Source organism: Ambystoma mexicanum, chromosome 2p, assembly GCF_040938575.1.
Source record: "Ambystoma mexicanum isolate Mex_15411 chromosome 2p, UKY_AmexF1_1, whole genome shotgun sequence".
NCBI classification, from domain to species: domain Eukaryota; kingdom Metazoa; phylum Chordata; class Amphibia; order Caudata; family Ambystomatidae; genus Ambystoma; species Ambystoma mexicanum.
Genome location: NC_090923.1, coordinates 716,201,909 through 716,225,657, shown reverse-complemented (window position 1 = coordinate 716,225,657; position 23,749 = coordinate 716,201,909). Strand labels below are relative to the sequence as shown.

The window sequence follows — 23,749 nt, the reverse complement described above, 5'->3', positions numbered from 1 at the left end:
ACTTAGACCGATCTGCTTTTCTATTCTGAAGTCTGTGATCAAGTTGGACCACTAAGTCTATGTATTCCGCGCAGGCTTGGGGCGGATTTACAATTTGAGCTAGAACGTCTTTAAGTTTTCCGCGCAGGCCTCGATGAAATAATGTGATCCTTTTATTTTCTGGCCACCCTGTTTCCACAATCAATGTAGGATAAGAGATCCTGGTTACCTTGTCGTAAGGATAGCAGTTCGTTGTCCAGGGCCTGTCCCTGGGAGTGTCGAGCGAATAATCTTTCCATGCTTGCCTGGAAGCCTTGAAAATCCTGGAGAATTGGGTCATCTTGACTTACCAAAGGAACTGACCAATCGGCAGCACAGCCGCTGAGATAAGATAATACAAAAGCTACCTTGGTTTGGTCATTAGGGAAGGCCCCAGGTCTGCATAGAAAGTGTAAGCAACATTGGTTCATGAAAACGGCATATTTCTTGGGGTCCCCAGCAAAACGTTCAGGCGGGGCCAGTGGCATATTTCCAGGTAGATTGATTTGTACCGGGTTATTCGAAACCACAGGAGTGGGATTACCCCCGGAACCAGGTAACAGAGTTTGTCCTGCCTGACCTTGCAACAGCTGTTTGGCCAGGTCATCAGTTTGTTCCTTGGATAGGATCAGTTCTCTCCTGAGAGCGTTAGTCTCCTGGCGGGCGGAATGTACTTCTGCCCGTAATTCCCCCAAAAGTTGGGCCAGCTGGTCTGTCTCGGAAGTATCCATAGCGCCCGGGTAGGAAATTGTAGGTAGGCTTCGCGTTCTGTAACGCTCACCTGACTCCCACGGAGGCGCTGGCCTGGTTTGGATTGCTGTGGCCTCTTCTAGGGTGATGCGCAGGACTCGGAAGATGGAATGGCCGGACCCCCAAATCTGGCTTGTCTGGCTCGTAGAAATATCCTTCTGTGTGTGAAAAGGGAGTATTAACATTCTGCGGGATAATGCGTAGGCCTCCCACTCCCCTTCTCACCCTCCACGAAACCCTTCTGCGATTCCCCGTGAAGTCTCACCTTAGGGTCTGAAAGGACGAGCTCTCCATCCTGCTTCTGATGCAGGGGGGCGTTGTTATCCAGTTACTTCACTGGATCTCGGATTGGTGAGAGTTCAAGTTCGCTTGACTTTTCCGGTAAGGTATTGTAAGAATTCTGTTGCAAGTTCAAGCTTTAAATAACCATTATCTGTTTTCTCTATTTCAGGTGCTGAATGAAGATTCCGAGTTAGGGAATGGAACCGTCGAAGGAAACTTCTGGTGAGTTTTTGATGAGTGGTTCCTCTTGTGTTCTTGCATTAATGCATTAATGCTTGTGTCTTTTTCCCCTTAGGGGCCGGGGTTCGGAAATGCCGAAGATACGGCGCCGACCCGAAGTGAGAAGGTGTGTCCCAGTAAATATCAGGTAAGTCTTTGGTGAGCGTTCCGCTAATGTCCTTGCATTCGCTCAATAATGCTAATGTCTTTTTCCCCTTAGGGGCCGGGGTTTGGAAATGCCGAAGAAACGGCGCCGACCCGAAGTGAAGAGGGATTGACCCAACAGGTAAGTCTTATGGTGGGAATTAAGCCTTTCTTATTCTCTTCCTAGCTCACCTTTGTTCTTGTCTTTTTCTCCTTTAGGCGCTGAAATGCGGCGGAAGATCCAGATGGTCGCTGATGGGCAAGAAGGCGCCTAGTAAAGGTGAGTGGAATGCTGCGCTGCAGCGAGCTATGCGATGTGCTTTTAAAAATGAATGTCTTCCCTTTAGGATCGTCGGCGAGATGACTCTGGAATGCGGATTAAGCAGGTAATGTCTCTTCTTTCTCCTGTTCTCCTCTCTTCTCCCTTTACAGGTGTTCCAGGATGCTGTCGGGCGTGGCTGGAGTCCGGATGCAGGAGCAGACACGGTGAGCGTCCAGCTGCTAGGTGCAGAACAACGCAAAGCGTGAGTTGCTGCTTGGGCGTGGCTTAAATAGCCTTCAAAGTAGTTCCAGGTATGTATTCTTCCTCTAAGGTATGTATTCTTCCTCCGGCCACACCCGTGTGGTAAAGTAGTCCCATAGATAAAATTGTCCCATTCAGGCCTCTAGGTGGCCTGGATGTTGCAGCACGGTCTGCATCAGGTAAGTTCACACCAAGCACTTCTTAACTCAAAGTCATCCTTTATGAGCCTGACGCCTATGGCGCCTGGACTGTTGTCCAACATGAGCCTGGCGCCAAAGGCGCCAGGACTGAGTCCAAAGGGCCTCTACCTGGGGCCGCTAGGACTTCCATCAGGAACATGATGTCTGCCTCTGGGGTTGCTGGGCCCGGTCTGGCTCTTTGGGGGTAGGCACCATGACACATGCTGCTTGCCTCGGGGATCATTGCTGCCCTGGGCTGTTTTGCGACAGGCAATTTTGCCTGCTGTGGTTGGTCTTTGGGTCCAGCAGAGGTGGATGGTTGGTGGGCTCTTGCCTCTGGCCTGGCCTTCTTGGCAGGTGTGGTGCCACTCTCGTCCCTGCCGGTGTCCGATTGGGAGCCTGTGGTGGAGCAGAGGAGGGAATGTGTTATTGATGGGTCAGCAGACATTGAGCAGGCATTGTGTTGACTGCCATGAATTTGATGGATAGATGGTGCACTTTGTAGGCTGTGACATACAGGTTGTCTCCCTTTTGGGTGGGTTGAACATGCAGGAATGTGGGTGCCTGCTGTGGAGTGTGCATGTTGCATGTGTGCAGGGTGTAGGTCTTCTGCTGATGTGGTGCATTAACCCTATAGGGCAACATTGTGATGCACATGTAAGTGGAATTCAGGGGGTTTCGCATGGCTAAATTAGAGGCACCTACCTGTGTCTCCTGATGTCGGGGCTCCTCTCTCCATTCCACCGACCCCCTCGATGCTCTCCATGCCGATCGTCGAGGCACATGTCTCCTCCCATGGCTGCATCTTAATTGGGGAGTCTGCTCCTCCGCCAGTTGCCATGGCCATGTTGCGGTTGGCCGACAGTATGCTTCTTACTCGGAGCCGGAGGTCATCCCACCTTTTGCGGCACTGTTTTGAGGTGCGTGGGGTGGTTCCTACAGCGCTGACCCGTTGTGCTATGAGTTCCCATATGGCCTTTTTGCGGGCTATGGCTGGTCTTGTCATTTCTGCGGAGAAGACGATGTCCGCCTTTTCCTGTAGTGTTTCAGCCAACATTGTTAGTTCCTCCCTGCTGAAGCGGTCCTGCCGCTGCCGATCGCAGGCTTTTTTAACAACTTTTGGCATTGTGGGGATGCGTGGATGTGGCTGTACCTTTCTGCAAGGTCTCGGGGTCAGATGTGCAGTGGTAGTGGAGGATTACAATGGATTGTGTTTTTAAAGATGGCCCCGTGCTCTTTCCCGTTCCGCCACGATGATGCTACTTCTGGTTCCGCTTACTGGCGGTCACCGCTAATTACGGTGACCGCTAATTACGGTCAGTGCTAAGATCGGTGGCCGGGATGGCGGTAGTGCACCTTACACGGCATGCGATGCCGGTAGGTGCCGTTTTGGGGGCATTTACGCCATGGCGCAGTTTACATTACCGCCATGACGCAATGCTCGTGCCCGATGGGTCGTAATGTCCAGCTTTTTACGGCTTCGACCCAGCACGGAAATGTTAATTACGCCATGGCAGCAATGTACGTTACTTACCGCCAGGGTAGTAATGAGGGCCAGTATATTTTGCCCCATGGCTGAGTCTTTCGTACTTGTGGTGGGGAGTCTTTGATGGGCCCAGGTTCCTCTGCAAGGTATCTGGACAAATGCTGTGAGGCCCCATCCGCAAGCCCTTAACAGGTCTCTCTGGTTAATGGAGCTTTCTGTGGTTCCTGATTAAAGCGGCAGGTCCCCCTTGAAGCTGTGGCGAGACCAGACTGTCCTGCTCCCACATTCTCATTCCTTCTGAATGGGGTCCCCCTGCAGGGATGACTACTATAATACACACAGTCCCAGACATGTCATTTAGCTGTCAATCGATACTGAGGGCGAGAGCTGGCTTCAGGTTGACACAGTGCATATGAAAGCTTGTTGGGGTTTCCTGTCTCCTTTGTTAGCCTGTGCAGCCAGGCCCCATGTGGACCTGTTTGAATTAAACACTGATTATTATACAAATGCTGCCACCAGCTACAAGGCTCGACAAAAGGACATGGTGGATCTATGGAGCCTTTTTTAGTTAATTAGGCAGGCCATGGCAGGGGGAGGTTTGGCCCTCCCGCTTCTGGAGATGCATCATGTAATCCACCTGTCAGATCCCAACTAAATATGATGGGGGACTGCGTCTGTAGGCTGTGTCCACCCAGAGTACACAGGTCTATGCGTATGTCGTACGGTGAGCATAGGAAAATGTGTGCGGATTAGCCCCACACATTTTCTGGAGGTTGATCTACCATAATTCAATTGAATTTCAAATTTCAAAAATGCCCAGGCACACCCACTGTGTGGATGGTCGAATTCCTCACAGCTGGGACCCGCCCAGGCACGGGTGCCAGTCCCAGTAACGTTAACACTGTGTGTGGGCCTTATTCTAGGGAGGCTCTGAGTACTCCTTAACAAAAACTAAGAGTTAAATGAGGGTCAGGTGGAACTCCCGTAGGACGGTCGCTAGTGCTGGGTGGTTAAAAAAAAGGTTTTAGGTAATTGGCCTCATTACAACTCTGGTGGTAACCTTGCTGGTGATTCCGGCAGGTTGCCATCGGACTTGTAAGATTTACCGCCACCTGGCTTGCCGGTACCACTGGGGGATTACAACCCCGGCGTTCTGGAAAGTCAGGCACCGGTAAATTGTAGTTCCCCACTCCCATTGAGTCCCATAGGAATGGAAAATATGGAAGCACCTGCACTGTTAATAAGGTCCCGGTGCTTCTGTTACGGCTTGCTTATCGTGGCCGCTGTGTCTGGTAGGGTCTGCCCTGTTGGGCACAGCAGCTCCGGCAGACAAACCCGTAGTGTGCCCGTCTGGAAACAACGGTGCCGGTAGGCTTACCAGCACCGTTGTTTCCGGACCGGCACACTTTGAATGAGGCCCAATGTCTCTTTATAAAGAAATTTGCAGAAAACATGTTATTATAATGCATAAACAGGTACTTTTTGTCAACCTTTTAGGGAAAGAGGCGTTTCACGGATTGCATCCTCAAAAATCTAATTTGACCAGAATAAGACAATTTGCTCAAGGGTTTCAATCGAGATTTGAATCTGTGTCCCCTGGATTGTGATTATCACGGTTTAAGCCACTTAGCAGTACTAGACCTCACAAAAATGTCAAAAATGAAGACAAGAACTAAATAAAGAAAAACATTTTGGCACCAATGGCAGAAGCACTCCACAAACCATTTATCCACAGCCTATTTAAAAAATAAATGTAACCACTTCTGAGTTGTCCTTGTGTTTACGTAAAACAAAGCAGTAGGGCCTGATACTACATCTGCAGGCAGTAGGACTATTTAACAGTAGCCTACTGCCTAAATCTGTAGGGTTGGCAAGGAGAGAAATGAAACATTAATTTGAAAAACATTCCACTCATTTCCGCATGCACAGACTTTCTATTTGCCAAAGGAAGCCTCTTTAAAATGGTGCCTCTCAGGCATTGGGGCGGTGCTACAGTGTTATTTATTTCTTTTTATTTTTGACAGATTGTGTCAGTACTTGCTGGTGCTTCATAGTCCTTTTTCAGTTTTCACGGCCTCGTACGCAGCCCAGGGAGGAGGCTGTGGCGGGTGTGTCCGGAGATTCCCCAGTCTCATTCTGAGCTCAGCAGAAGCAGCGGCTGCAATCCACCCGACTGCTCTTCGCTGCTGCTACCTCGAACCCCGCTGGTGAGTAAGGGGCTGCGGGTTCTTGGAGATGACAATCATGATGTGTTACTTGTGGGGGAGGGATCCTCTCCGGGGGTGAAGAGAGGAGGTCTTCCAGTGGCTACATGAAATAATGAGTTGTGATTTGGTTACAGTGGAGGTTGCGGCAGAAGAGTTTATATTGAGGACCCAGACGTGGGGTTCTCCCTGTGAGGGCTACTGAAGAGGAACTGGGGCCCGAAGTAGGGGTAGTGATCCCAGGAAGTTCGGCTGTGAGAGATTGTAGGGCGAGGGTCGCGACTCGCGAGGAAGTGTGCATGTTTTAGGCCCAGTGGGAGGCGGTGTGCGCGTTAGTCAGGCAGGAGTGTAAACTGTAAAAGGCACAAGGGGTTGTGTGGTGCAAGCCGGAAAATATGCAGTATGTCCAAAAGGAGCGCTTGCTTGAAGCGGGCTCTTCTCTTGACCCGTTGGAGCGGAGGCATGGAGTAAGGGTGCTTGCTGCGGGGGAGGTGGGGTAAAGCCAGCACGGACGAGAACCCTAGTGGCGGTGTAAGAAGATTGCGTGGACTGGAGCGGCAGCGGGGAGCCTTGTGGAACTGCAGGAGTCAGGAAGGGGACCGGTTCTTGTGGTGGCAGCAGTACTCGGAAGCACGCGATCGGGGGCAGTGAGAGGATCCTGCGAGCTGTACAGTAAGAGGCGGGGGAGGGAGTGTTACGTGGTTTACAGGAAGGGCGTGCTGCAGGCAATAGTAGGCACTGAGGGAGCACCGCGCAGGAGAAGGAGAGAACTTGGCTTCTTGACTGGGACCCAGGCCTAGAGCATTGTTTTGTATAATGAATGATCTGTACGGGAGGGCCATGTTAAGTTTCATTGTATTTTGCATACGCCACAACTTTCCCTTTTGTATACTTTTTGTTACCTTGTGGCATGTGTACATTATTTGAATAGTGTAATTTTAATGCGAACGGGAGAATGGGAAGCCAGTTTCCCGAATACAAAGCAATGCTATTTGCGCTGTTATGAAACAGTTGTTTTGCACTGTGCACGTATGCAGCCAATGTTTCATTTCAGCGGGTGACTTCTCTATAGTGCTCGTTGAAAATGGAATAAACTTTAGGAAAATCAGGGTCCAGACTTTAATAATATATATTTTAGTTTGCCCAAAAGTAGAAATGTATATTTTACAGTTATTGCGTAAAACCCAAGTTGCAGAAAAGTATGGCTCTGGGTCCTTTTTAGGCGGTGGTCATCACCTCAGCTTGGCCGCATGCAACCTGCTTTTAGATCATTTATGGCACTGATCTATTTTATTTAATGTGGCCTCGTGGACAGGAGGATAACTGCTTTTGTCACTGGCATCGACTTTGGGCTGTCTGATGCAGTTTATAGAGGGTGCGTAACCAATTATAGTGTACACATATTGGTACACAATGTCCACCACAACAACTGCACACATCTCCGACTGTATCAAATGATAAGGTCACATCTCAAAAGATGGCATATAGTAGCGCCTTGATTACACATGGTCATCTTCATTCCTCGGAGTGCTACACCTCCTCCTTGTCACATTCATTACGTATTGGCAGAGCCGGGTCCAGGTCTGTCTGCACCCTGTGTGAGATCTTTCGGTGCCTCTCCCGCTCCTGGAGCTCCAAAATCCCTGATTGTAGAAAAGATCAATCAATGAATACGTTCATTAATCGATTAAATGAATTAAAAGGGCCGGGAAGCATTCCAAGTACCCGAAAAAGTAACTTCTCGATGTGCTAATGATCAGAATAAAACACACAAACGTAGGAAACTTTACCTCCCTGTCCCTCGGTTTACTAAAATGGAAAAGTCGAAGTGCTCAAAAATGGGTTAGCCGCCAAATAGGCGCTTTAAAAAACACATGACATTTATAAACGTGCACAAATAGCATGGACTTTTGAAAATCAGGATTTGGAAGGAATCGCAGTAAAATGAGGTATTACATAGTTAGGGAAAAATGTTCAGTTTCTTTTGGGGCGAATTATGCCTCGCAGGATGATCTTTTCACTGCTTTTTTGCCGCGATTAGTGACGCTGCAGGAACCCCTCAGCAAGCAGTCCTGTGTAATTGCGCCAACCCACTCAATAATGACCATCAAGCATTAGCTGCTGAACAGGGCTGACCCCAGGGCTTTAAGTGGGGTAAGAATTCGAGGAGGGGCCCTCATTTTGGGGGCGTGGCTTGCGGGATGGTCGTGGCCTAAACAAATACACAAATATATAAATGCATTTATATATTTGTGTGCGTACCTTACTATGGTTTGTGTACTACGCAAGCCATCTTTTTTATAAACCTAGAAATAATTCTAGGTTTTTAAAAGATGGCTTGCGTAGTCCACAAACCATAGTAAGGTACGCACATAAATATATAACATTTTATACATTTGTGTGTGTACCTTTTTTATGGTTTGCACATCTTGAAGTACACAAACCATAATAAGGCACGCAAACAAGTATATAAATGAAAGCATTTAAGTGCGCACCTTACTATGATTTGTGTACTTGTCAGGCCATCTTTTTTTAAAAACATTTCTATGTTTATAAAAGATGGCTTGACTAGTACACATTCAAGCCATCTTTTATAAACACAGAAATAAGTGGGTGGGAAACAAAGGACAGCAACTGCCCCTGATGACCCCTCGCGCGAGCGGTCACCAGTGGAATTTACAGTGACTGACAGAAGTGCCAGTCTGTGGCTGCCTGGCACTTGTGTCAGCTTGCCTGACTTAATGGCGTGCGCATCTCCCGTCGCAGCTGCAGCGGGATAATGTGTCCCACCAATGTGGTGGGACTGGGAGGGGCAGGGAGAGAGGCCCGACAGGTCCTGGGCTCAGCTCCACTTTTGGGAAACTGCCAGGGCTTCGCCTCAGCCCTCTTGAAGCACTGGCTGTCGACCCCCCCCCCGTTCTTGGAAAGTGTGTTTTAAAGGTCGCGCCCGGTGGCATCTCGTGGCCAATACTTACGTTTACATGACACTGAGCTGGAGGCAAAGCGCCCTTTATTTGTGGGGACAGGGGAATTCTTGTGCGGCCACACCCTCTGAGTGCACCTTGAGCCAGCGCTGCATATTGAAGTGTCTTCCTCCTGGAGCTCATGTGACTGCGCTAGGCAGGGGCAAATGAGTGTGTGGGTACTCCGGGAAAAGTCTTTGCCCCTGAAGATCAGGTTAGTGGTGGGAACCCCAGTCTGGGGTGCCCTGAAAACTTAACTCCGACCGACCAGGGAAGTTCAGCCCAAAAAATCGCCCCAAATCCATAACCTAATGGACTGAACCCTATAATCTGTAGAATCTCAATGATAAGTCGCCTCTCTCACATTGATGGCCCCACGGTGTGAGCCCAAGTGGAAGGCTGAGGCCCCTTGCTTTACATGAGGCAAAGGGTGCTGCAAGGAGGGTCGCAGAGCCCGGTGGCTTCTAGAAGCAAGGATTGTTTGGTTAGCAGGGTTCAAAATAGTTGGGAGTTATTTAGCTCCTGGTTATAGCCTAGGAGTCCTTGCTGGCTTTGCACCAACGGCTACCAGGAGTCTAATAGAATGTATAATAGTGTACGTCATGTGGGCGTTAAATGCGCGGCCTGCTGTACCCAGGAGCTGGTGGTGCCGGACCTAGGAGCTGCTTTTAGCTTCTGCTAATCAAATATTTATTTCGATCCCTGGGTCAGACCTAATGTGTCTCCCTTATATCCTTTCCATGCCCCCCCCCATCTTTCATATTTACAGATAACTGCCTTGATATTCCTTGATCGGGAAACCGGTTAATTTGTTAGACACTTGGGGAGAGGGCTGCTGACGTCGGGCAATTCAAACGTTCCCCGAGTTGGTAGACCATCCCCAAAAACCACCTCTAAAACTGTAATGAAAGTCTCTGGGAAGTACAGAAGCTGGGGCGGCACATTTTTAATTTCCTTAGGGGTCCAGGAGTCCCCATTTTTAGGGAAGTTGTATTGAAACAATCTGGACACTTAGCACAAAGCGCTTTTCCCTGGAGGGTAGAAGGTGCCCAGGCCCTCAGCACCCATGTGCTTGCCGCCCCTCGGAGGAGGTGGCAGAAGAAAGGGCATGCAAGAATATGAGAAAAGGTAGCAGGAGAAAGGATAATTCCTCAGACTGAGACTTTCAGGAGCTTTCACCAGAATACCTTTAAAAGAGGAGAAAACATTTTAAAGAGGAGCATCAGACCTGCCGTGCCCTGCACCTGTTTGTGGTCCAAAGGCACTCCTTCCATGAATGGCGCCTTGCTTTCAAAGTCAGAACCATACCTGCCCTTCCTGTAATGCCCACCTTATTTCCAATGTTGTGCATCGGCTGGGTCATTTAATAGTGCTGCCCCTGTTGATAGTCTCATTTCTAGAAAGGTCAGAGCTGTAGTGGTGGCCTTGTCTCGTTTCGGGGGGGGGGGGGGGGGGTGTGCGTGTGTGTATTTTTTTTTCCTCTGTTCTGCCCCTGCCCGACACCGCTGTGGCCCTTCTACTATACGGGTACAGCACAATACACTGGCCCAGTCCGGATTATGTGCTGTCCAAAGAAACGGGAAGTGTACCGAGTGGGAGGGCCTTTTCACTTCCGGGGGGTTAAATGAGAAGTATCCTGGGCATACTGGAGAAAATGCATGTCGTGGCATCAGATACCCCTCAGTAAGAATTGAGTGGCAATACGGAGAGGGGCGAAGGCGTTGGTGCATAACAAGACACAGCAATGTGACCTGCTACATCTCCTAAAATAAGTAGGAATTGCTTAGCATACAGACGTTAACTAGCATAGCATCTGTTAGCCCTGAGGAAGTGCAGTTGAGGTGGGGGGGGGGGGTATCGCAGGTGCACTGAACATGGTTGTATGTGTTTTTTATAGAACTGTAATAGTTGCTCTGTTACATGAGGATCACTGTATACGCCTTAGCTAGAGGAGTGTAAATGCCCAGGGAAGTGTGTGCTGGTGGTTTGTGGCATGCACTGTGCACAGTGTCTGTGGAAGTGAAATCAAGCCAGGTTTGATGCAGGAAGACCCTTCCACTCGCAGATAGGATTTCCATTCTGGTGGCTAAGAGGGTTTCCGCCAAACACTCAAGTGGCTACCGAAATCTCTATAAGGGCACAATAAGGAACAAGTTACTTACCTGTAACTGTTGTTCTCCAGCATGGGTCTGGCATGGATTCACATGCTCATGAATATTCCCCGTCGTCAGGCTGGGAATCCTCGGTAAAGAAAAAACCAGTATCAGTTTCGTTTCTGATCTGTCTTTCGTAGCAATAACCAATCACTGGTCTCTGCGTCATACTGACCACAGCCAATGACTGCCCTCTACCTAAGCCCCGCCTCTGGCAGCCATCTTCAGATTTGGAAGCACGTGAAGTGGCAGTATGACCAAGTGAAGAGCCGCAGAGGGGTAGGCGGGAGGGTTCGCATGTGAATCCATGCCAGACCCATGCTGGAGAACAACAGTTACAGGTAAGTAACTTGTTCCTTCTCCAGCATGGGGTCTGGCATGGATTCACATGCTCATGGATAAAGAATACATAGCAGTACACACATGCACAACCACGGGAGGTGGCAAAGGCTCAACATTAAGCATTACATCAAACTCAACATTAAGCATCTTACCTCCTCACCAGGCTCACCTCAGGCGAACAGGTTGCGCAGCACTGCTTGGCCGACCCTGGACTCCTCCCTGGAATCCCGATCGACGCAGTAGAATTTCGTGAAGGTGTGCGTCGACCTCCACGTAGCAGCCCTGCATATGTCCAGCAGGGGCACACCAGATAGGAACGCCGTGGTAGCTGCGATCGCTCTGGTGGAATGGGCTCTCGGACGGCCAGGCAGCGGTCGGTTTGCCAACCGGTGACAGTACATGATACAGCCAGAGAGCCATCTGGAAATGGAAGCCTTCGAGAGAGCCTTCCCCTGATTGACAGGCCCAAAGTTTACAAAGAGTTGTGACGTCTTCCGAAAACACTTCGTGCGGTCCACTTAGAACTTCAGCGCTCTAGCCACATCCAGCGAGTGCAAAGTCCTCTCAGCCGGCGACGAAGGCGACGGGAAGAACACAGGTAACACCAAGGGTTCGTTGAGATGGAAGTCCGACGGTACCTTGGGCATGAAGGAGGGGTGCGTCCTGAGCACTACCCTCGTGTCGTGAAAAGTCAAGTACGGGGCCTTGCAGGAAAGGGCCTGGATCTCTCCCACCCGTCGTGCGGAGGTGATGGCCACGAGAAACGCTGTTTTCCACGACAGAAACTTCAACGGGGCCGAGTGTAGAGGCTCGAACGGAGGTCCCATGAGCTTGGTCAGCACCACGTTGAGCTCCCACGCCGGGGCCGGGGCCGGAGCCTTCACCGGCGGGAACGATCTGAATAGTCCCTTCATGAACTCTTTCACCAGACGATGAGACCACAAGGACGTCTGCCCCGTGGTTCTGGTGTATCGGGAGATCGCAGCAAGATGAATCTTGATGGACGCATGTGCCAGTCCAGCCTTGGCCAGCGTCAGCAGGTACGGCAGTACTTGGGGAGCCGTAATCCGTAGAGGGTTAATCTTCTGTGCGTGGCACCAGACAGAGAACCTCTTCCATTTGTGTCCGTAGCATTTAAGAGTCGAGGACGCCCTGGCCTTTGCAAGAACCTCTCTGCAGTCGGCCGGTATGTCGTATCCTCCAAACTCTAGCGCTGCAGGAGCCAGGCCTGCAAGTTCAGCGACTTCGGGTCGTGGTGGAGGATGGCGCCTCCTTCCCTGGAGAGTAGATCCGCGTCCACCGGCAGCTTGATTGGCGGGGACGCTGACAAGTCCAGAAGGTCCGGGAACCATATCTGCCTCGGCCACGCAGGTGCGACGAGGATCATCCTGCACCGTGACCTCTTGAGCTGGTTGACGAGCCGGATTAGCAGAGGCAAGGGAGGGAACGCGTAGAGGAACAGGCCCTCCCAGGGGAACGAGAAAGCATCGCCCATGCTCCTCGCCTGGGGAAACCTGCTGGCGAACCTCCGGCACTTGGTGTTCGTCGCCGTCGCGAACAGGTCGATCTGGGGTGTGCCCCACCGTCGGAAGAGGCGATCCACTAGATCCTGCCGTAGTTCCCACTCGTGGCACGAGCGCAGCTCCCTGCTGAGTGAGTCGGCGATGGTGTTTTTTATCCCTGCCAGATGAAACGGCACCAGAAATATCCCTTGGGCGACGGCCCAATGCCACAGGTCCTGCGCCTCCTTGGACAGTGCTGGGGACCTGGTTCCGCCCTGTTTCCTGATGTAAAACATGGTGGTGGTGTTGTCGGTGAAGATCCTCACCACCTTGCCCTTGAGGGACGGGAGGAAGGACCTGAGGGCCCAAAACACTGCACGGAGCTCCAGGACGTTGATATGTAGGGACTTCTCCGTCGGGAGCCAAAGTCCCCTTGCGTGCAGATTTTCGGTGTGCGCTCCCCACCCTTCCAGGGAGGCATCCGTGGTCACTGTCTCCTGGTGGGCTGGGGTCTGGAAGTCCATGCCCGCCGTCAGATGCGCGCGGGTGTCCCACCACCGGATCGCTCGTCGGAAACTCTCGTCGAGTGTGATCCTTTCCTCGAAGCTGCCCGTCGTTTGGATCCAGCGCGCGTCCAGGAACTCCTGCAACGGGCGCATCCGGAGCCTCCACATGGGAATGAGGTAGACGCAAGAAGACATCATTCCGAGGAGGGACTTGATGGACCTCACCTTGGCCGCGTCGGCCACCAACATCCGTTGCACCTTGCCCAGGATGGTCCTGGTCCTCTCCTCCGACGGGGAGGCCAGAAGGGACACTGTGTTGAGCCTCGCTCCCAGAAACAGAGCGTCTTGCGCGGGTACCAGGTGGGATTTGGCGTAGTTCACGGAGAATCCCAGGTCCGTGAGAAGTTGGACGGTCCTTGCCGTGTGAACCACGGCGAGCTCCCTCGTCTTGGCTCGGATGAGCCAGTCGTCCAGGTAGGGGTAGACGTGGATCCCCTCGCGGCGCAGCTGCGCCGCCACCGGTGCGAGGCACTTGGTGAACACCCTGGGTGCCGACCGTAGACCGAAGGGGAGGGCTTTGAACTGGTAATGACGCCCTTGGACCACAAACCTGAGGAATTTTCGGTGCCCCTTTAGGATGGGAATATGGAAGTAGGCATCCTCCAAATCCAACGACGACAGGAAGTCTCCTTCCTCCAGCTGACCCAGGACGTGCTGGAGGGTGACCATCCGGAACTTTTGCGCCTTGATGAACTTGTTCAGACGTCGCAGGTCCAGGATGGGGCGCCATCCCCCCGTCTTCTTCTTCACGAGGAAGTATCTTGAGTACACTCCGGAGCCCCGAAGCCTCTTTGGGACGAGTTCGATGGCGCCCTTCCTGAGCATCGCCTTTACCTCCAGGAGAAGTTGAGGGACGTGAAGTTCTTTCCTGGCCACGGGGGGGACGCGTGGACACCTTCTTTGAAACTCGAGCGCGTGGCCCCGGGCCAAGGCGTCCAGCACCCAACGGTCGGTGGAGATGGACTCCCACACGCTGACGAAGCTCGCCAGCCGGCCTCCCACCGGGGTGCTTCGGTGGGGGCCCGACCCCACGGTCGGTTCAATCCTGCTTGGACGAGGCTTTGCCGCCTTGACCTCCTTGGCGACGACGGCGGAGTCCGCCAGACTTGCCTCGTCCTCTGTAGGCCTCCTGAGACGACGAGCGGGCCGCTTGACGGTAGGTGGAGAAACCGCCGCCGGAACCTTTGGAGGCGCCCTTGCCTCCGCTGCTCCGAAAGGGCGTCCGTCGTTGCTGCAGAACTCCCAGGGCCCGGGCCATCTCAGTGTCCGCTTTAATGGCCTGAAGGGAATCGTCCACTGTTTTGCCAAACAGGTTGTTCCCATCGAAGGGCATGTCCAGGACTCTGGTCTGAACGTCTTGACGGAAGTCCGTAGCCTTGAGCCATCCACGCCGCCTAAGGCAAAAGCCGTTGCCCAACTGGCGGAACCCAGTGTCGGCGATGTCCGTCGCAACGGTAATGGCGTGGTCCGAAGCCACCTCACCTTCCTGCAGGATCTCCAGGGCCTCTGTCCTCTTGTCGTCCGGCAGGAAGTCCAGCAGGGGAGCCAGTTTGTACCAGAGCTCCCTGTCGTAGCGGGCCACGATAGCCAAGGCATTGGCCGCTTTAATCGTCGTCGCTGCCGACGAGATGACTCTGCGTCCCATAGCGTCCAATTTCTTTCCCTCACCGTCCGGTGGGGAAGTCGATGTGGAGGCCGCACCCCCCCCCGCTTTCTTCCTGGCCGCCGCGGAGACGACGGAGTCCGGGGTAGGCTGCGCCCGGAGGCACAGGGGGGCCGTGTCCGGGACCCGGTACTTCTTCTCGTACCGGTCTCTTCTAGCTGGCGTCGTGGAAGGGTTCTTGAGGAGGGTGAGTCCCTCATCCCAAATGTCGTCCAATAGAGGCACTGAGAGGACCGTCTTCCTCTTGGCCTTGCGCCGCTGATAAAGGAAACCTTCCTTCTTCTTCTCCTCAGGGCAGAGTTGAAAAAGCTCGGATGCCCTGGAGATCATGGAGTGGAACGATCCAATCTCGTCGGGCGGAGAAGCCCTGGTGGGAGGCGACGACGGTACATCCTCGTCGTATACCTCGTCGTCCGTACCCGTCGCTGCCGTGTCAGTCCCCGTATCATCCCCTCGGGTGGACGGGGAGGAGGGCTGGAAGGGGCGCGACGGCTGAAAAGGAGGCGGAGGGTGGATCCTTCTTTTCTTGGTAGGGGGAACACCAGAAGGTCCCGGTTCTGGGTTCCCCGACGGGAGAGGTTCCGTCGGCAACGGTAGTCTCGTCCTTATCTCTGAGCATAAGGACTGTATAGCCAACAAAATGGCCGACGAGTTGTCTCGCGGCGCTGGCAGAGGGGAATCAGACGGGCGATCAGGGGCCCCGTCGGTACCCTCGACGATGTCGTCGTCACCTGCGTCGGGATCCATCCCGACGGGTCGGTCTTCTTCCACGCCGAGGCCGTGGCTTAAGACTTCGACCAGTTCCTCCTCCGAGGTTGAGGCCGAATCTACGACGACGCCCTGCCCCCCCCTTTTCTTCCCCACGGGGGATTTCACGGGGGTCCTATCGATGGGCACAAAAGATGACTCCCTCCGAGGTGGCAGGGAGACTCTGAGCCCCGAGGTCGCCACCACTGGAGTAGCCTGCACAGGCTGAGCCAGGGCCGCCGCGACAGTTTCGATAGAGGGCTTGGCCGGATGGATTAAGGCCTTCACCACCTTAGGTGCGCTCACCGCCTTATCCTTGAGGGGGGGGGACAGCGCCTCGCTCCCCCTCCGATGGGACCTTCGAGCTCGACCGGGGCCTCTCCAGGAGCTTCGCCGGGTGCTCGGCCTTCCTCTTACCCGACCCAGAGCGTTGGCTCGTGGTTGATGGTGCCGGGGAGGGTGCGCCCTGCCTGGCGCCCGTAGAGCCCGACCGTTCGGCGCTCCCGGTGCCAGCGGACTCGCGGTGCTTGGCCTTATGTTGGACCCCCGTCGCCGGGGCGTCCTCAAAGGACTTAGAAGACCGCTCAGATTTCTTCTTCTCGCCGGACGGGCTTTTCCCTTCTAGCCAGTTGGCGAGACGTTGATGGCGGTCCTTCATGGTCCGCTCCGACATGTTGCCGCAAAACGCACAGTCCTTCTCCACGTGCGTCTTGTCCTCATGTAGGCAGTAGAGACAAAAGGAGTGTTCGTCCTCCTTGAAGACGTTCTGCAGCTGGCATCCAGGGCAGACCCTGAACAGCTTTCCGGGCGTCGAGCTTCCCTTCTCCTGGGCCATGACCGGGCCTGAGAAACTTCTGGAGTCCTCCAAAAGCGTAGCTCGACGAATCTTCACCCTTGAGGGGCGCAGACGAATCCGACACGGGTCCCCGTTGATCGGATAGTGAGTCGGTGGAGCTTGAGGCTCTTTTGACCGAAAAAACGAAGTTTTTGAGAAAAAACGTGAAAAAAATAGCACTAACGCTCGAGAGCAATAGCACGAGGATCCCAACACATGAACGTGCGGTAAAAATCTGAAGATGGCTGCCAGAGGCGGGGCTTAGGTAGAGGGCAGTCATTGGCTGTGGTCAGTATGACGCAGAGACCAGTGATTGGTTATTGCTACGAAAGACAGATCAGAAACGAAACTGATACTGGTTTTTTCTTTACCGAGGATTCCCAGCCTGACGACGGGGAATATTCATGAGCATGTGAATCCATGCCAGACCCCATGCTGGAGAATAGGTGGGACTGCAGGAAAGGTTAAATCTGACCCGTGAACCATTTCAGTATTTTCCTTAACCCACCTTTCGCCCATGTCCTCTCAACCATCCTTAAATGCCTTTTAAGAATTGGGACATCCTTCTCCAGAGAGAAGGCGATGGGGATTTTGGTGGCCTGCCGTCCCTCAAGGACACCCAGCTAGCCATTTAAACACTTTATCTCCCCTTTTTAGTTTTTGAGGGTCCATTTTTTCTAGATCAGTTATTGTGAAGCCTGTTCGGTCCTTTCTTGCCAAGAGTGACAATGGATTCCCAGGGATCATGCATCTGCAATATTTGGTAAATCGTTATTTGTCTACCTTGGGATACATTAACCATTACGTTTGGAAACCAGGACAAGGTGCTCTGCAACTAATGGAACTCCAAGAATGTATCCCAGTAATGCTTGATAACCTTCTCAAGTAAATTAAAACGTGGGGCGTACAGTAAAAAGGGCCTCTGCGAACATAAGAATTATTTATTGAAAATGAAAAGTGTTTGCTAAAGGAGCTCAGGGTAAAGGCTATATTGATGGCTGGAGCAGTCAGTTTGCAGGGGCCTACTGTAGCTGATATATTATAACTCGACCCTCATAGTGGGGCAGGAACCTAAAACAGTAAATGGAACACCACAAGACAGACTTTTAATACCACTTCAAGCGTTTACGGATACGTAATTGCTGAAGGGGAGGGGGTTCATTGTTTGAGGTGTGTTTTTTTTTACTCTACAGAGGCAAGTTTGGTGGGTACTTGCGGGGCGTGTCCCACCCCGATTTTTTAAAAACATTTTTTTCCCCTTGATGATTGATATTCTTACGGGGACTGCCAGGTGCCCAAGCATTTTGTGTATTGAATCGTGCCCATGTACTTACTCCGTGTCCACAATCGGCCTGAACAAGCGCCCTGTCAATCATCCGCCATCGACCCGCTTGTGCAAGCAGCTACTTGCCGATATTTTCCAATTTAGAGTTTGATGTTCCATTAACTTTTTTAAAGCTCCTTGTATGGCAATTAATTTTTAAGTGGAATGATGCACGAGAAATGGTCAGCATACGCTGAAGAAGCTGCATTAAGAAGAGTCTGACTGAATACACCGCAGCTGCGCAGCTCGGAAACATTGCTGTGAAGGCAGCTGGCCAAAACCCCCGTCTCTATGGCCGGAAGTCGGTCCCTGCGGTGCTGGGAGAGGCCTCCCTCTCGTGCGACTGCATAGCGGAGAGCCGCGCGCGTGAACAGTTTCCTGAATTATATGTCGTCCCCGTGCCCCATAGAGCCAAAAATACATATTTGCCAAACATTTAAATGCTTCTCAGAGTCTTAATTTACCAAATGCCCCTATTGTGATTTGTTGACGCAAGGACTGCTCCAACAATAAATAACCCCCGCCCCACTTCATTTCGACATACGAAAAGGCGCGGACCCTTTTCTGTGCACCCTTTTAAGGGAATACATCTGCTCAAACATAGCCATTATTAAGCGAGAGAAACAGAATGGATGACAGTGCATGTTGGGATAATAAAATAACGTCCGTACTGGCTTCCGGAACGTCCTACTCGCATTTTTGTCGACTGGACCAACTCTATTTTACAAGTAACCCGATCTCCTAGTAATATACACATATACAGTGGCAAGTTACAATCGTGCTGATGGCTCGTATTTGGTTAATCAATACTCCTTGTGACTCGTCGTGCATACTCTCGACATTGCTCTTCCTCTGCTTATGCAGTGTGCCTGTAACGTGGTAATATACAGCAGCCTCCTTTTACCCCGCCGCCTCCACCCCAACCCCCCCCCCCCCCCAACGAGAGCTACATTGCTCTTCGTTTTATACTCCAGCCACCCTCCCTGACCCTAAGAATGCCCCGGCCCTTTGGTGCACGGGCATTCGCGCCTACTGATGCATAGTGTAGTCCGTGTAGTGTAATTGACAAATGTGTCAACCATGCAGTTTCTGAGGCTAGCTGCAGTGTTTGACACGGGCACTGACCAATCGGGATGCAGCATGCCTCTCACAAAATCTCCACTAGGGCTCTTATCGAGGAGGGTTTAAAGTAACTGCTGACAACAGTTTATCACAAGCCGCAGACCAAATATGGCTGCGTTGTTTTTGTGCCTAGGTCTGTGTTTTTTGCCTCGGTCCAGCCTTGCGCGCGTACTTATTTTCTTAAAAAGGCATCGGGTTCACCTGGTTGGATCACGTTGAACCTTGTGGTGCTACTGCGTGCACAATGCACACCATTCCAATCCCGCCACAAGCTACACGTGTGGGCCACTGCTGCATGCTGTGGTTTGGGGCCTCCGAAAACTATGGCTCAGTTGACTGCTGCTGCCAGCTTTTATGTGTCTAATTTTGGTGTCTTTCTGGGTTCCCAGACACGCTGGTTAAAAGTAGAAGCGCACGTGCTATTTGTTTTGAGAGCTCGGGGAAGGCATATTGGGTGTCGCTTCAGCACCATCCATAAGCCAAAACTATTGCATTAGAGTACAACTAGGGAGAAATGGCACACGATGATGGATATGTAGCTTGTAGGTTTTGTTTGGTTATTTGCCCACCAATTGACTTTCGATGGCCATGTTAATTAATACCTATGGTCGTTCCCACCCATGTCCCGTTCCTTGCCCAAAACGCATCCTCCTACGATCACTTTTAGCTAGGTTTATCAAGACTTACGATAAAGCAGTCTTCTGACAGAGCTGTAAAGGTGCTACTGGTGTAATACAAATGTTTTAACCAGGCCTGCCTTCAGCCACTTGATTTAGAAGTAGTATGGGTGTTTTTCACTGAAGTCCTATTAAAACCAAGTATTGGCAAAGCCAACAGTTTTGGGTTGTGTATAAGTATCAGGCATTTGCCAGGCACTGCTATTATATGTCCAGGTACTTGCACCATTTTGCTCCTGCCACCATCAATGGTCAGCTAATGCCACTATGGCTGTACCTGGCAAGTGCCTGTCCCATGTCTACTCAAAAGCCACAACTGTTACTTTGTTTCGTAATGGGAAGGGGTGCCTTAGAAGTAAGATTGCATCTCCCTTCATAGTGTCGGGGCGACTGCAAATGCACTGCAGCAGTGCTCCACAAAAGTAGGTGTAAATATGCCCTCGAATACAGGCCAGGCTGCTTGACATCCATGGTGGTAGACATTCAGGTCATCTCTGTAAGGAAAAGTTGGACCTGTAACAATAGTTCTCCAGCGAGGTTAACCTCTACTCATTTTGTAGTTTATTCTGCACTATTTGGCTGTACCCCAACACACGTTCTTAATATTATCAACACCGAAGTTCTTTTTAAAGAAGCAGTAATGAAAAAGGAAAATGGATACAGTAGTCTTCGTGACAACAAAGCCACTCTGCTGCATTATATTTTCAGGGCCCCAGGCTGCTGGCTAGTGTGCAGGTGGTCTGTAAAAGTTGTATTACTTAGATGGACTTCTGTATCACCGTGTAAAGGGAATGATGCTTATATGTTTAAGGTGGGTACATTTGCTGAAGAACTGTTACAAGTGAGTGACTTTTACCAAGGAAACCAGCGACGCCCCCTAGACCTCCCACTGCGCCAAGATTCACAATCTTGTGAATGCAGTGTTTAGCAATGATGCCAGCGGAAGGAGGGTGCACAGGCTGACCCGAGCAAAAATACTTCCTAAAGATGTTTGCTCAACATTATAATCGGGTAATAATACTGGGTGGGACTCTCATGTTGAAAGCTAGCTTGTTGGTTTAGTGGAATATTGCGCTGCGGCTGGCTGGTGTACTCTGGCATGGTCTGATTTAGTTTCTTTCTTTTCATCGCGTATTACGATGCATGATACAACCCACCAGTCACCCGTGTAGACCGTCTTCCCAAATATATTTTGTCCATATTAAGAAGTTCTTTCATCTACCTAGACACTTTTACATTTTTTTTTTATTTATTTCTGTATAAGTAATACATTTTAGCATGATTTTCACATCCATTGTATTCAGGGCTAGTTCTGATTTTTAAATTACCATATAGGATGATTGAAGCGGACAAATGGATCAATGTTTTTCCCCTTTCCAGCACAAACTCGTGTAGTATTACAATGTTTGTAAGCGTTTCTTACACTTTTTTCCCCTTTTTTATTTTTTTTTCCTGCTATTTTGTGAAATGGGTTCAATCCATGAAACGAGAAGTGACATTTGGGGGAAATGCTGCCTGCAAATCCAGTGTATGAGCAAAGATGCAAAGTAAAACCTTTTTTTACTTTACTCCAACAACTGGTATTTCTCTAGTAAGCCTAGCCCCACAAGTAGCCCTGGTTTTAATGCTATTCTCCCCCACCAGTAGCCTTGGTTTTAATGCTATTCTCCCCCACCAGTAGCCTTGGTTTTAATGCTATTCTCCCCCACCAGTAGCCTTGGTTTTAATGCTGTTCTCCCCCACCAGTAGCCTTGGTTTTAATGCTTTTCTCCCCCACCAGTAGCCTTGGTTTTAATGCTATTCCCCCCTCCCCCCGCCAGTAGCCTTGGTTTTAATACCTACGTGTTGGAGATGCATTGCTACCAATAGTAGCGCGGGTTGTACTAATGAATCCTACTAGCAGCTGCTAGTAGCTGGGGAGTACCTCGGCTGGTAATATCACCTGTGGTGCTAGTAATAGTTCCAGAAGTAGTTTTGGTGCTACTGACAGTATCGCCAGTAGAACTCCTACTGCAAATAACAGTAGTACCAGTAATGGTACTGATGGCAGTAGCAATGCTTTCACAATTGGTAATAATACTTCTAGCAGTCGTACTCTTACTTACATTACTGGTTGTATTACTAAATTATTGCTACTAGCGAAGCAGAAGTACTAGATATGTGAACTTGTTCAGTAAATCTAAATTTAGTTGAAACAGTAAAGTACAATTTAGTTGAAACATTTTCTACCATGGCTAAACATGGGGCGCGCGTGCGCACACACATTTTCTCGCTCCGACAGATAATGGGGATTTAGAAATATGGAACTAAAACTTCATTTATTTTCTGACGCATGTAGTTCTTGCCCAGGGCACAAAAGTGGAAACAAATAAATTGGGCAACATGTGTAAAGCCTGTAGTTTATGTAAAGAAAATACCACTACATTTAGTTGTAAAACGAATCGAGACCCTTGAAGCATCAAGAAGGTTCCACTTTGCCGGGTTCTAGCTGATGTGGAAGTGCTTTGGTGAGGAAAATTGTGGCCACACGCAGTCCGAGGACCCTGTGAGATTTTGTTATGGCGTCATCATGGTCACTGTGGACCGAGTGATGAATAGAACAGTGGCCTTTACAGCTGAAATGGTAGGTCTGTCCGTCGGTGATGCAGCCACTGAGCGTGGGGATTCTGGTACCTATCCTGCACCTGCGTACCATACCATAGCATTGCTTGCTGCTGCCCATCATCATGGCCAATCGGAGCCCCTACCTGACTTTGGCTCAGGGGTTGCAGCCTGGGGGGGGGGGGGGGAAATGTGGCATGCCCAATTCCAGACAGCATTTTTTCTCCTGACCGCTTTTATTTTCAATCGGAAACAAAATAATTGCCAGACTGCAAGCCCTGGCAGCCAGCTGCAGTTGCAAACTGCACTTAGTTGCACCCACAACAAAGAAATCCCAGTTTTCTTTAGTTGCTGTCTGTACTGGGCTGGGGAAAGGGGTGCAAGGTACTGTTTCTCTTATCTCTCCTGATCCCAGCTTAAGCTTGGAATTGTTTTCCCCAGCAAAACCTCATCCTCATACTGATGATAAAGCCATGGATTTGAGTCGGTCACTTAATATTGAAAGTAAAAAGCTATATAGCTATAAAACGGCTGGGTATGTTTCCTACTCGGCTGATGCAATTTATCAGTGTTGGGTTGCCCTCTGCTGTCCAAATGGCAAAGTGCACACACTTCAACAACAGCTACCTTTTCAACAAGCCGAATGATCACGGTTCTATGCGGTCACCTTCACCTTCCACTATCGCAAACATTCGGAAGTACATTCTTTTCACCCCCACTTCTCTTCACACAGGGCACAGCGGTTCTAGTGTCAATGAACAGTTCTTTTCTGGTTTATCGTTTCAGTCTATAAGAGCGAAACACTGTAGGACAAATGCCTTCTTGCAAGTTAAAACTGAAAGTAGGTGCTGTCATTTTGCTACTACGTAATTTTATGCCATCACAGGGAATCTGCAATGGAACAAGGCTGGCATTTCTGCGTCTACAAAGACACATCATAGAGGCCCGCATGATCGCTGGAACGTACATATTGTTCCTATAGTGTGCATACCCCTCATTCCATCTGATACGTTTAGCCTTTGTAATGACCATTAATAAGTCACAGGGACCTACACCCACTTCCTGGAAGTGATCCGTGGCAATTCCAATATTTAATAAGGGGGACAGAAGTGATACTATGAATTACTGATCAATAATGACCTTTAAGATCTGCTGGAATGGCGTATGTTATGCCAGGAACTGTTAGTTTGGTAGATTTGCCTATGGTAAAACATTAATGGTAAACCACAAAACATTTTTTTGTGAAAACGGTCCCCTTTTAATAGTATGATTAATGTTAAACACTAAAATCACTTAAAACACAAAGAAGAGTGTGTTCCTTTGCAAGTGCTTGTATTTCACTTATCCTCCTGCCTCTGGTGTTGTCGGCCTGAAAAGCTACTGTCCACGCCAAGGTCTGATTTGGCCGTAGGCTAAAAGGTGCAGCTCCCCAAACTTTAACAATGCCAC

The 23,749-nt window shown here is 50.5% G+C and overlaps 1 protein-coding gene across 1 annotated transcript in view; it reads left to right on the top strand.

Annotated features, from left to right (window-relative positions):
- Positions 1-5,658: 5,658 nt before the first annotated feature.
- Positions 5,659-23,749, top strand: part of CAPNS1 (calpain small subunit 1) — a 120,483-nt gene continuing 102,392 nt past the window's right edge. The window contains exon 1 of the mRNA XM_069644303.1: positions 5,659-5,808. The gene's annotated coding sequence lies outside the window, so the exon portion shown is untranslated. The remainder of the gene's footprint in view (positions 5,809-23,749) is intronic.